The sequence below is a fragment of the Typopeltis vanoorti genome, chromosome 15 (assembly GCF_054136105.1).
Source record: "Typopeltis vanoorti isolate ZY-2024b chromosome 15, IOZ_Tvanoo_1.0, whole genome shotgun sequence".
Taxonomy (NCBI): domain Eukaryota; kingdom Metazoa; phylum Arthropoda; class Arachnida; order Uropygi; family Thelyphonidae; genus Typopeltis; species Typopeltis vanoorti.
The window spans coordinates 21,070,569-21,085,771 of NC_143563.1; positions in this window are offsets into that span (position 1 = coordinate 21,070,569).

Below are 15,203 nucleotides of genomic sequence, written 5' to 3' on the forward strand. Positions count from 1 at the left end.
GTACTAAACTATTAGTAGAATAGTAGAATATTTGGTAAACATCAGATTTTTCGACCAATAAAGAATGTGTTCTCAATTTTTTCTGTGATTTTTAACTCTAGCTTAGCGTGTTATGAATTTATTGATTGAATGAACAACTTATGCTATTATTTGCAATTTCCTGATAAAAATTACAAGTGCATGTAGATATATGTATTCCTTTTCTCTTTTCCCTGTTTTGTCATCTTTAATAGTATTCTACATTAACCATTACTTAATATTCTCAGTGAACTTATGTTGCACACCTTGTATTCCATATTTATGTATCTTTGCAGTTTGCGAAGACAGTTTTCCTTGTAAACGTACTCCTGTAAAGCTGTTTTGATTATCTTATTATTTGTGCTTAATAAATAATTTTGTCTTGAAATGTGAGTCAACTTATTGATATGTACGAAAACATTTACAAACTACGTTAGAATGTTTATTAATAGATTGGATAAATATTTCAGTTAAACGCATACGATATTCTTTACTGAAATCTATTTTACTTTTTTACCAACATTTTAACAATGCTCGGACTGTATCAACATTAATTCGATTGTAGAGTGTTACGCTGTGGAGAAGTTAAGCTTTGGAATAATCGTAAATTATTGGAGATATTTTCACGAGAAAGAGGAATTATTTTTATATCAACAACATACAGAAATGCGACAAAAATTTTGAACCAACGTAAAGAAATCCCCGAATACACTGTCGTAAACCTTTTTACTACAAATTCAGTACTACAAATTTACTACAAATTCAAATTCTGGATTACATTTATTTCACTCGTAATGCGTGGATGGAGGACTGTAGTAATAAACACCGTTCATCCACTCGTCCATTTCTGCTGGTTATTTTGCCTATTTCGCCTATTTATCTGCCTTTTCTGACAGATTTAGCGATACGTGAATATTGTTTAAGTTGCTTCACTTTCAATGCTAGTTAACTGTAGAGAATCTGCAATAACCCCTAGGGACTGCATGTGAACCAACCGAAGGTTTGATCCGATGATCCCCATTTTCTCATGTTGTCGCGGTATCACGCATCTACCTATATACTAAAGATTGTCTGGCACTTTCATATTTAGCCGAAAAAAATTGCTTCATTATCGGGGTAAACCCGAACCTAAATGATAGTACAACATGAGAAAACATTATGCGGGCTGTTATAGTCCAAATGATATTGGTCCAAATGAGACCAATATTCTCTTTGGTCTCATTTGGATCTATAAACTTATACAGGATCTATTAAGACAGAGTAGAAATATTTGAGTTATTTGAAAATTTGTTTCCAATTGAAATAAAAACAGCGGAAGAGACAGTAATGCTAAATGTGTTTAAATGTTTTGTGAAAATATGGAGGAAAGAGCAAACATATTCACGATTTTCATTCGGAACGTGTGATAAATATTAAAATTGTCTCCATTTTTTAAACTAGAAACTGGGATTCTTTATCCCGAACAATAAAAAAAACATTCTCCAAGAACAGACTCCAATAATCTATTTTTGTTATTTCGGATAGTTTCATATAATTGGCTTAAATAAGATAAATTCACAATAGTAAGAATCTGATAAAAAAAATTGTAAGCTTAAACTAAAGACAGAAGTATATTTCAACGAATCTACTCAAGAGATTTGAGTAGATTCCATCAGAAACATCCTTGAGGTAAGTAATTGCAATACAGTGGAAATTCCTGTGGGTTAAGCGAAATGAGATCTCCAAAACTGTTTATGACTTTGCTAACATCGGACTTAGTCAAGATGATCGATGAAGGTTTTCTTCATAACATTTGCTTTGTACATCAAGAACTCCTCAGTGGAGCATAACCAGCGACCTGCGTAAATATGTCTTAACGGTGTCGAATTTTTGACATAGATGGCCATGTGTTGGGTCATGGATGGAAAGTCCGTTGTTGATTTCCTTCGAAGAACAGGAAACTGGATTCTTCATTCATGTAACCGACGATGAATAAAGAGGTCTAAAAATAAAATGAAAACCAACGATCCTTTCCTGCTTCAGAAGGATTATAATTTCAGCATGAACTTCTGTAATTTTGTGATGAAATCTTGAAATCCAGAAAAGAAATTTGCTATACGGCAAAAATATCATCCACTTCTGAACCATAAGGAAAGCCTAGGTTCTGCAAAGGATAAACGTACGACTCCAACATACTTCGTTGTTTTTGAAATTCAGTGTCGCTAATCTAACTTCAGCCAACCTTATACGACTGATCGTCCTAAAAAATATTTCGCTTACAAAATATTACATCAGTCTAAACACCTTTGTTTCCTAAACATTTGGTCCCCACCTAACTTGCGTTCCTTTGAAAACAGCCGAAGTTGCTACATAAAAGCCATTTTCTTACAGAACGACAATAGAAAGAAAACTGAAAACGCATGCACCCAGATCCATTCTAAATAAAAAAATAATAATAATAAAAATAAAAAAAGTTATATTCTAAATAGAAAGGTTAGAATGAAGTTATCTCGGCAAATAAACTTCGCTGACGTGAAAGCACATGTGGGAATGAAGTTCGCTGCAAAAATGCACGCGCTCACACGCTCACACACCTATCCTGTTTAAGAAAGTTATGGCATACTCAAGTGGGGTTAGTGATGAGCTTTGCATAATAAATGAACAGTGGACAGTATAATACATCGGAATTACGAGTACTGTTAGAGGTTGTATTTTCTTGCCGTTCCACACATTAATGCAAGGAATTATATTAACATATTTCGATGAAAGTAACTTGAAGAATTTTGAGAAATATATTTAATCATTTCCATATTTGTATGAATATCATACGGTATATCATGTCATGCCTGTTCTGGATCTAGAGTTTAATTTACTGTCTTTTCAATTTTCAGTTAGCTAGTAATGAGAGCTGCACTTGATGGAGATATTAGTTGAGTTTGATTTGCTTCGATATCACCGGCAAAAGTATAGTGATTGCTGATTACAAAGGCATTAAAGATATCAATATTCATGAAATGGAACATGAACATGACTTGTGTTAAATAACTTGGATAAATTTGGTATAATCGCCTTTCGCCCTCGATTAGTCTTTGAGACCAGCAGTTTGAAATAGTTAGATAAATACCTGCTTTTCGGATCAAGATTACGAAATTATACTTCGATATCTACAATGAATTAAAACGAACTTATTGTATAATATTTTATCATAAGGAAGCAGTGCTTATTATATTTATTTATTGATATTGATATCAAGTATATTACACTTTCACATTTGCTTATAGTCATTTCACGTTAATTAGAAAAATAAAATAAAATAAATGAATTTGGATGACAATGAGCAGTTATACACATAGCCAGTCCTGGACTTTGGACTGATCCGAATTACGACCATTCGTACTTACCACACCCTCCCTTTCATCACTCCTGCAAACAATGGACCAGAACTTTATTACTGTCTTTAAGAAATATTATAAAAAACACTTTTGCTCGTGCAATTTTTGCTGAGAATGAAAAGTATCATTAGGGACTTTTCGAAGGAATATAATATCCTGTAGGCGGCATAAGTGAGATGACAGCAGAGTATGAACGGTGTTTGGAAGAAGATGGGGAAAATATATGTTCAATCATTTATTCACAAATCATTCGAAGCCTTACAAACGATTGGTGAAAAGATCGAAATGCTATCTAATGAGGTGGGGCTGAAGGTTGACACGGAAGTTGTAGAACATTTGTTGGAAGTTGTGGAATAAGAGTTATGAAAGGCATTATAGCACTAGAACCTGAAAAATTGCAGAAGTAGAACGAATAAAAAGGAAAAACAAGAAAATGAACCTAAGTGCCAAAAGAGTTTTGCAGTGAAAATATACGCAGAAGCAATCGCCTATTAATAACACAATTTGGTTGATTTTGGAAATATTACTAACCTTGAGCAATTTAGCAAAATAAAGGAATGACAGAAGATCTGCCATTGCTTGCTACTGAGAAATTTATGCATAAAAGGAAACCTGTATGGCCTAAATTGAATATAATGTACTCATTTTTAAATATTGTCACGTTGTGTGTCACATTATTCATGAACGTGGACACAGACCATTCATATTATACCATCTGCCATCTTGCAAACTATCCTCGGAATGAATTTTGGCAGTTCCCGAAGTTATAGGATTTCGTGATAATTACTTATTCTCCCCTGCCTTTTGCGATGAATTGCTCAATTAATAAAGAGGAATTTTTTGCAGAATTACACTTGTCCCAAATGTTTCCATATGATTATTTTACTTGTAGGTGGGCAGAAGAAATGTACATTCATGATTCATTATTTATATTACAGTATATTAGTGTCTACAGTAAGGTTATGTTATAACTTACATAGTGTTGTTTTATGTATCTTCATAATCAATGCCTGTTACAGTCACTTACGCGAGGCGCGACGACGGCCCTTCAAATATTCTTAGATTTCTAAACAGTAACGCCAGAATAAGGTAGTTAGATCTTTGTCTATAAGTATTCCTTCCTTTAAATTGCGTGTGTTTTACTGGTTAATTTGCCTGTTTGCGGGTTAAAAGCTCTGAGGTAGGGGAATCCTACAAACTCTTTATAACTCACCTTCATCCGAAATCCTCTGATAAAGGTTTATCGCATTCTATAGACGATTAGGACCCAACCCAGGTCATTCCAAATACTAAATAGCTTGGTCTATACCGACTGATCTACGGAGACTGTGTGTTTCACAATTAACAAAGAGCAAAATAAAAAGATAAAAAAGACAGAAAACGCAAAATTAAAATCTTATAGGAAGACTAAGGTGGATTGATGATTTCCATATATATATATATATATATATATATATATATATATATATATATATATATATATATATAAACTGTTTAAAAAGGAATAATCACCATATCAGTATATTAACTTCCGAAATCTCATTCAATTGAATAGGCGAACTTTAAATTCAACACTTCTAAAATTTATGAATTGTATTTGAAAAGAGTACAATGAGGTGGTTTAGTCTATATCTGCTCATCATATATATAAACGAATGTCTGGTATTTAATAACAGTCTAAGACGTATCAGTTAATTTGTTGCAAATGGAACAGTTTTTGTACCTATATGTCAGCCATATTCTATAGGTTATTCTCAAATGAAATCCTAATGGATCTGACATTAGCGTGTGAGGGAATGAGATAAACGTCTCACAAATGGTGTTATCTCCGTGTTGTTCTTCCTTACAGAACTTATCAAACATTCTTCTAAATATCGCACTGTCTAAATATCGCACAAGGCTGAGCATCTTCGATGCTCAGCCTCACCATATAACCTTCTGGAGAGTCAAGCATTAGTTCCTTTTTCTATAAACCTTTCCTCTTATATTCCTTAGGATTCCCACAACTTATCAAATCAGATGCTCTGTTATCATTTGATGAATCTCCCAAATCATCAGTTGCTGGTTCTTCACATCATTTATAAGTATACAACAAAATTCTCAGCATTGCCTGTGCTGGATCAGTCAACTCGCACTTATCTTCCAGAGGAATATTTCCTAGCCTTGGTGAACAAACCTTGCCTTTTATTGGACTAGAACGAAAAGAACGAAAAGAACGGGGAAATGCATTTTTCCTATAAGATGATATATTCTGCTAAAGATGTAATTTTTTTAATTAGAGCATATAAAAATTAACATAATTGTCATAGCTTATAATTGATTTATCTATTATTTATCACGTTTGACATCCTTGTTATGACCTGCAACATTACTGCTACTTGTCTCTTCTGCGTGATGAACTACCAATCAAATAGAGACAAACGGTTGCCGAGTTCCAGGCCTTTCTTATTCTATTAAAGGAAATAAAATTCAAGTAAATACCAGATTCCATTTATTTAACTTGCACCGTATGGATGAAGGGTTGGTGTAATAAACGGCACTCATCAATTCACTCGTTTTTGACAGATATTTCTTCATTTGGCTCATTTAGTCATTTTCATATTTAGTCATTCACAACAAGAAGTGTTTCTATTGTTAAAGTGTGACATGAAACGACGGTTATTAGTTCACATGAAAAAGAAACATCTTGTGAGATACATGGCAAGACATTTTCAGAGTCCAACCACTTCAAAACCCATTTTAAGTTCATACCAAAGAAACACCATTCCCTTTTGAGAATTATGGAAAGGCATTTTCACTCTCCAGTAATTTGAAAACCTATCTGTTAGTTCATACCCAAGTTGCCCTATCTTGGGAATGCAATAAATCATCTTATCTTTAAACGCGATTTATAAGTTTGCCATTATTCCTTTGAAATTAAATTTTTAATTTAACGATCAGAACTACACTTTAAGAGAAAATTAGTGGAACTGTTTCAAATTGAAATAAATCGAATCACTATTGTTAGTGAAAATAATAATGACTTCGCGAATAATGTTAGAGATTTCACATCATCACATATTTAAAATTTTTTTATTTCAATCAGTGTTTCTTATTTAATATATTTTAACCTTCATATATTATTTCCATATCTTAGTGCGACGCATTTAAAATTAGTTTACATTGTGTTCTAAAATAAATTATTGTTCTAGAACATTTTTCCTAATAAAATAAATTCTTCCCCGTTATTATCAAAACATTTTATATTTAATGAATTTTGAAATAAATGAATTATTTCATTTTCACGATGAAAATATCAGCATTCAATCATTGATCTGTAGCCATGGGTAATTTGCCTTTATATTTTCTGAAAAGGCGTTGCACGGCATTAAGGGACCCAACCACTTATCGCCCCCCCCCCAAATAAAGTTATACTGTTCCTTAATGCTGATAACCTCAAAACATGTCTTATTCTTCAAAGAACGAAAGTAGAATAAATTCATTACTCAATGTTTCTTAACCTAATATGTTTGAAGTTTGAATGTATCCAATCACAATATCCTATTTTACCTTTACGCATATTATTATGCAGACTTTAAGGACGAAGTATATTAAATATGTGGAAAATATAATCTGTAACGTTCAATAATTGCTATATTTACTGTAAGTAAGCTAAAGTTTGAAAATTAGGAATATTTTTAAGGCAATTACCTTCCAGTCTTACTAGGCTTCCAATAATGCATCTCTTTTGGTGTGATGATGAGAGGAAAATCAGTGATGCAAACAAAATCAGAAGTGCCCTTATGAAGTGCACGCAAACATACCCTCCTCTATGAATGACAAAACATCATTGGACAACGGCTACCTCAAACTTTCGCGTACACCATTGAAGGAATTTCCCACTCCACAGGAAGCAATACCCGGATTTCTTACTCTGATGCAAGAACTTATTCAGAGTTACTGATTGAGAGCATCTTCTGTTCTTCCTATTTAGCAGAAGAACTGATAGTACGTACATATAAGAAAAAAAGTGAAATTGTTGGAAATAGCTTGCAGATCAATTACGAAACGATAGTCCTTTCGAGGAAGAGGGATTTCAGTGCCTTCAAAGAAATGAAACCGGATGGGGATTAGCCATTTTATTAATTCTGTGCACATCACGATCCTTAACACCATGACATCGGACACTGTCTTCCGATAGAATACGTGATTTTGATTAATTGAATAATATAACACTAGAAATCAAAGAAAACAAACTCCTTCTTATATTTTGCTCAGTTTGGTTTCGTTTGGTTGGAATTATCGAAGTAACCCATGTGTTTCCAACCGGGCAAAGAGAGATGTCACTACATCAAAATGACATAACAAAACCCACTCTTTTATATTTTTCAAAACCTTGTGTAATATTAATTTCAAAACGTTCTTGTAAAGATTTTTTTCTCTTTTATCAGTCAGCAAAAACAGCACCTAAATAATTGATTTATAATCGCTTCTTCATTTCTTCTTTAATTCATTCTATTATTATTTTTTCCCGTTTTAAGTTACACAGTGATATGTGAGAATCGAACACTGTTTTATTATTCTTGTTATTCGGCTGTAAAAAGTAAACTTTTTTACACATAAACCGCTATTACTTGTTATTACACACATCCTGTTTAGAATGTGGAAACACCTTCATATTGAGCAAGCACAATGACGCTGGCTGTGCAGATCATTTGAACCCATGAGCCCAATATATCAGGTTGCAATGTCATGGAAAGTGATATCCTTGGAATACCACATACAATCACACGTCAATGTTCGTGTGTTGAAAGCAATAAATCACTCTCCTTCCATTCACCCTTCGAGCGTTTTACGATGACTAATTTATTGCTTATAATCTTCCCGGACCATAAATCAGTGTAAAAACTGCGGTTCTTACGAAAAAGGACGAAATCCAGATACCCGCAAAGAAGCGAAAATCCCTAAAGGAATATATGAACAGATTTTAAAATATATGAAAGACTGAACAAAACTTTGTCGAACGCAATTGAGCTTGCAGTAGTAAACCAGCATTGTTTTGATATTAAGCCTGATTCAATCAGGTTATGAAAACTGGTTTTTTATTGTCCTCAAATATTCAAACACCCAAACGTTTCCACATTAGAGCCACGTGTGAATGATTGGTAAGAAGAAAACCTCTTGATATAGTTTTTATTTAATTAATACGTTGGCATGGTTCAAGTGGAAAAACAAGCTGAAGAAGTCTGTTTCAAAGAGCAGAAGGACATCGAAACATGAAAGTATCACCAGAAAGATGAATCTACCACGTCCGTTTAAAACCAGATAATTCACTTTCTGGAAAAGTCCATACAAAGGTTTTCTGCCGGTCGTGTACTTCGTCTTTCTAATTCATCGCCGTTACCAATCAACTACAAGATTCGTAGTTTATCGGTAACTGAAAGGTTGATTAGATAAGTTTCAAATGAAAAGTTTTTTTATTTCGTATCCAAACACAAGTGGTACATGATTTACAGCAAATTAGGATACATTACAAGCTTCGATTTGGTAGGTGAATTATACAAAGAAATAATAATTGAATATGAAAAAAGGAAACTATACATAACTTATGTACAATCATTAGGGTTAGATGTTCCTCCAGTATCTTGCATAATTAATTGCTCTTTCTGTGCAAGATATAAGGTCCTCTTTTGTGCAAGGTGATGGACGAAAGGGACAAGAAAGAAGAGGTTCCATGGAGTGGGTTGTCCCACACTCACAATTGTGTGGGCCAGTGAGGTGTCCCCATTTGATGAGGTTTTGTTTGCAGCGTCCTGTCGTTCCCAGTCTCTTGAGGCATTTCCAAATATTCCAGTCCAAGTGGGCACCACCTGGGAGATGTTCAGCTGTTGGAATACCAGTATTATTTTCAGGATGTAGTGCAAGCCATTGTTGAAGTCCTGTCTCTGGGAGGTTTTTAGGTGGTTCAACAGTTGTCAGAAAGATATGTCAGGATCTTAGTCTTTGAGGCACTGCGGTTTGGCCGAAGTGGGTTTGCGTTCATCATTCATTTGTCTGCTTCTTATATCAGCTACCATGATATAAGAAGCAGACAAATGCAGATCTTCGAATTGAAGTGGTTGCAATACCAGTCAAACTTTAAATTTTTTGATTGAGTAGTTATGGCAAGGTCATCAGCATAGATAAAATTTCTATTTCCTGGAAAAATGGGGAGATCATTGACGTAGATGTTGAAAAGTAATGGTGATAACACATTTCCCTGGGGGGAGATCATTTTTTTGGAGGTGCCAGTGGCTCTTCCTACCCCCCAGGTCCACGTAAAAGCGTCTGTTTTCCAAGAGTGATTGGATCAGGAGGACAAGGAGATAGTCTCTAGTTCTTCTGTATATTTTATTTCTGAGTGTGAGATGGTTTATGGTATCATATGCTGCAGTTAGGTCTACAAAGACTGCTCCTGTAGCTGAAAAGTTAATGGAAGTTGAGGGAAAAATACGAACTTCATGAAAATACCAAAAATATGAAACAGAAGGTCAATGAGAAAGTATTTGTGTGTGTGTGTGTGTGTGTGTGTGTGTGTGTGTGTGTGTGTGTGTGTGTGTGTGTGTGTGTGTGTGTGTGTGTGTGTGTGTGTGTGTGTGTGTGTGTGTGTGTGTGTGTGTGTGTGTGAGAGAGAGAGAGAGAGAGAGAGAGAGGGAGGAGTCATCAGTTAACCAGATTACTCTCAAAAAGCAGGAATTATTATTTTTTTGGTGAAGATTTTGCTTCATAATGCCAATTATGAGAAGAATAGTCTGAAGTTGGGAGAATTTGGCATTTATATGGTGTTAGAAATTAGATGAGAAGTGCTTTGGGGTTAAGAGCTGGAGTTAGGATATGAAAGCGAAATGCAAGGGGAAGCTGGAGATGAAAGTGAGTCCAAGAAGAGATATCTGATATTTCGTGGATATTTCCGAGTATTACCAAAGTAACAGGAGGGGATGAGTGGTCGTTTTTAAGTGCAATAACACAGATTCGTGTTTAATTTTAATTAGCTTTGAGTTTTTCAAGGTTGTCTTCACCCCACTGAAATATAGCGGAGAGTCTTTTAGCTCTGAATATGCACACGTGGAGAGTTTGTCAAATATAAAGAAACGAAGAGTGCTGACGTTAGCAAATTGTGGATTTCTCAGTGGAGGAAGATTTATGCATAGGGTAAGAACGTGAACTTACATATCGCCCTGTACATGTACTCTCTCTATGGTATGAAATTTGCGTAAAGGAAGTCATCTGCTATGAGACAGTAAACGACCAGAAACAAAATTAAAGACAGCTGATAGTGAAGGGAAGCCCATCAGATGAGAATTCACTAAGTGGGTGTTAAGCTTCGTCTAATGTTTTAAAAATTTAAATAACGCCTACGTGCTTTTTAACCGAATATTTCGCAGTTGGTGCCAAAACATGTTAGTAGAAAAATAATGTGGACTTCTCAGTGGCGAAGAATTTGTTTATCGAAGTCTTTTTTTGCATTATTTGCAAAAGTAGGGAGATGATGTGCAGACGATAGCGTGATGGAGACTCCCTTCTTTGCGAAGAGTTAAACATCAGTTTGTTTCTTCTGCAAGTGCCAGATGAAAATGAAACATTGGAAAGACAACATGGATAGGATGCTAATTCTGGACCACAAGTTATAAGTATAATTTGGAGGATACCACAACGACAAGAAAACATTGATATCCCATTCAGTGACATTTTTCTGATATGTGAACACAGGAGGTGTGCAATGAACTATTCCAACTAAGGGTATCTTCGTTTACTTTGGTCATCTGTGCAGAAATTGGACAACAAGAAGAATTAAGGTAGGAAGTTTTATGATCTGTTCATTTCCTCATCTTCTGTTCCTCCAAAACCAGGAAATTTGGGTGGAATCGAAGATTACATGTTCCATTCCACTAAGAAATATTTGACTTATTTAGTTGGCGCAAGAGTTTCTCCGTTACAGAAATTGGACTCTGGAAAGAAATTGAAAAAATGGGAAATGGGAATGGGTGGAGGAAGGATGGGATGAAATGCATTTATGGTGTTTTTGGTGGACGAACAATTTGAAATCATCACTAATGATCGTAAATATACTTAGAATTGGAACGGGAAAAATTGAAGTAAGAAAGTCAGTTGGAGGGACGTTGAGGTATCCAAGGAAGATTATCTCTGATTACATATTTTTACAGCGTTAAATAAAGTTTCTAAGATAAATAATAATATAACGGTCAGAATGTGGATATCAGAGCCACCGACTATCATTCACTATGGACGAATCCCTTTGGTTGAAAACACCTGCGTTTGAATCCTGTTTAGGACGAGAAGAACTTTTCCAGGCTTCTCAGTTGATGGTGAGTTCAGCTGCTCTCACTGGGAGGTGGCAGAGCGTTTATCTCTCAGGAATTCAGAAAATTGCATTCGCATCGCCTAATATTTTCTTCCTGAAAAATACCATTTATGATTACCATATGAACAAACAGCATTTAAAATTTAATTTTGAAAATTGCATCACAAACAACTATTACTTGAAAAATAATGTGGGCTGAAGTTGTTTTGAGAAATTTCCTGACAGTAAACCATTCTCGTGGCGGCAAGGAATTTACTTGATTCTCTTTACTTGAGGAATAATCTTAATTCTCAAATTGAATTTAACAATCAACACAGCATAACACGTAACATTCTAATTAATATTCCATTTGCGACAATAATGCGAGACTTCATCATTGTCAAATCTGAAATGTCTTCACAGTAGCAACTACACACTCAAAGAGGACGAAGCGCTGTCTACTGCAGACAAAGTTCGTTCTACTAACTTTTCAAGTACAGTAACGTTACTTTCTTTGTTTTAAAAGGTTTCTTTGCTTGTTAATAATAATCATCTTGTTTGAATTAGTAATTTCAGCCTTCAAATCCGTTATCTTTTAGGATACATGGAAATAAACCACTGATTCCTCATGAAACACATATTGGACATAACTGGAACGATCAAGACATAAAGGAGCAAGCAAATAGCAGTAAGTTAGTTATAATATCGATTGAGAAATGATTCTAAAAAGTAGAAAAAATCTTAAATAGTCCAACATCTTGGATTACGTAAAATATTAATATTAGAAATCTTTAGGTTATCCACTTTAAAAATAAGAGATTCTGTCTAGTGCTAAGCATTATGGGAAGGACCATTACTTAGCCAGGTTTCAACCTTTATTGAGGTCCTCACCAGTGTAATCCAGACTCATGTTTATATTGCTTAGCATTATGCACACCCGGAAGAAATTCATTTGCATTATTGGATACGAAGGAAATTAATGCGGAGTTATTAGCTTTTACATAAAAATAGTCCACTCGCAAAACTTGTTTGCTTACACTTGGATTAAACAAGAATAAAATTTCTTGGCATCTTAAATTTAATTTATAACCGAGTGAAAAAAAAAAAGTTTTACCGTTTATAGCAGAAATTGATAACTGATGTGGCTTGATGGATATCAATCCCAAGGATTCTGATCCCTTCATCGCTATGAAATAGACTTATATTAGAGGTTAGCGAGCACCTGATTCACCCTATTTAGGGCTGTACGGAGGCGTCTGAACTGATGTGCAGAGCTGCTTTCGGGCGCTTATGTTTCCACCTATCGTGTTGGTCATAGTTAGATGACTCTTGAATGAGTTGATTGGGATGAACAGCTACTTTGGCAAAATAAGCAGAGGCAATATTATGGAGAAACGTAGGAATATCTGGAATATCGGCATCGCGATGTAAGAGAGCATTTCTGACAAATCACGGAGCGTTAAAAACCATACGGAGGCACTTGTTTTGAATAAGTTGCAGCTTTCTGATGTTGGTGGGGGAAGTGTGACCCCACGCCGGCGATCCGCACGTTAACGAGGGTCTGATAATTGTTTTGTAGATCCGTAGTTTGTTTTCAGTGCTGCCTTGACTTCTTCTATTGAGGAGAGAATAGAGCTGCACAATTGCAGAGTTTGCTTTTTTGCATGCATAAACTATGTGGGAGTTAAAGTTTAAATGGTTATCAAGTTGAATGCCTAGATAATTTGGTGTTAGATCTCCATGGGATGGCCGTGTTAAAAAGTTTAACTTCTCCGAAGTGAGATGCTTTTCTTCTTGTGAAGAGAACGGCAGTGCTTTTATCAGCATTTATAGATATCCTCCATTTCCGGAACGAGTTTTCTACATTTGTTGCTGCAGTTTGTAAGCGCAGCGTAGCTATATTCGGCCTGAGAGATAAGCTAAGAATTGCCATATCATCCGCATATCTAGCTATAGTGGTTAGTGATGTGCTAGGAACATCAGAAACAAAGATGTTAAAAAGCAGCGGTGAGAGCAGCGAGCTTTGAGGGACACCAGCAGTGATTTTTTTCAGTGAGGATCGAAGTCCGCGCAACTTGACCTGGATTTTACGGTCTTGTAGAAAGGAGTCAATAATTTTAGTAAGGTAAAGAGGGATGTTGGCTGAAATTGATTTATAGATGAGTCCTTTGTGCCACACCTTATCGAAAGCCTTTGCAACATCTAAAAAGATATCCCCTATGTGTTGTTTCCAGTTAAAGCCTGTAGTGATGAATTCTGTCAGTCTGTGAATTTGCTGTGTAGTGCTGTGTCCGGTACGGAAACCAAATTGTGCTTTCGGAATTATGTTGTTTTTATTCATCTCCACATTAAGTCGGTTGAGAATGACTCTTTCTGCAATTTTCCCCAGGCATGCTAAAAGACTGATAGGTCTATGGCTCTGTGGCATTTGAGGTGCCTTACTAGGCTCGAGAATAAGAAATATATCAGCTTATTTCCATCGTGAGGGGAAATAATTTAATCTCAGCATTGCATTAATAGTGGCTACTAAATGCATGACAGCTTTGTGTGGGAGGGCTTTAATTGTTTTGTTGGTAATTTCATCTTGACTGGGGGATTTCTTATTGTTAAGCTTCCTACTGATTGAGTAGACCTCTTTAGGCGAGAAGGGACAACTATTTTCACAGCTACAAGGCTGCCAGAGCGCAGAACGGACTCGACGGTGTATTTTTCTATGAAGACCAAATCCGCATGCGCATAATTAGGACGGCACTGAAGTTGAAGAGCGTCAGCGAGAGCTTCGGCTTTTTCATCGTCTCTGTAAACAAGGCCTCTTTCTCCGTGAATGGGCTAGATGTTAGAGCGATCCATACCGAGAGCTTTTGTCAATTTCCACAGAGAATTATCTTCAGTTTTGAGAGAACAGAGTTTTCTTTCCCACTGCTGGTTCCTGTGATCATTTAATGCATAACGGACTAGGTTGGACGCTCTATTTAGTTCTCGACGGTCTTGTGGAGATAGTGTGTTGTGATAACGGCATCTGAGTCTATTTTTGTTTCTGATTAGAGCAAGGATTTCTTCAGGAAGTAAGTTTCCTTGAGCTAGGGTGGAAAAAGAACAAGCTGTAGATAAGCCAGAATGGATTTTACGTTCACGATTGCTGACTGCCGCGTCAATTTCTTCACGGAAGGAGATAGTAGGTACTGAGTCTATGATAGTGTTCATTTTAGCCTTGAATTTTGCGAAGTTAGTGTGTGATTGGTTGGGAATGAGCTCAGGATCCTCTCCTAAACTCAAAAGTACTGGATTGTGATCAGAACTGAGCTCGTCAACCACTTGAAGTTGGAATTGATGAGAAATGTTGTTAAATATAACAAAATCCAAAACATCAGGTCTTCCAGTCGCTCCGTAATGTGTTGGCTCGATCGGGCCTGCAATAACGATGTTTCTCTTCAAGGCAAAATTGTAGAGGATCATTCCTTTGTTGTTAAAACTCTTGCTGTTCCATAAAGGAT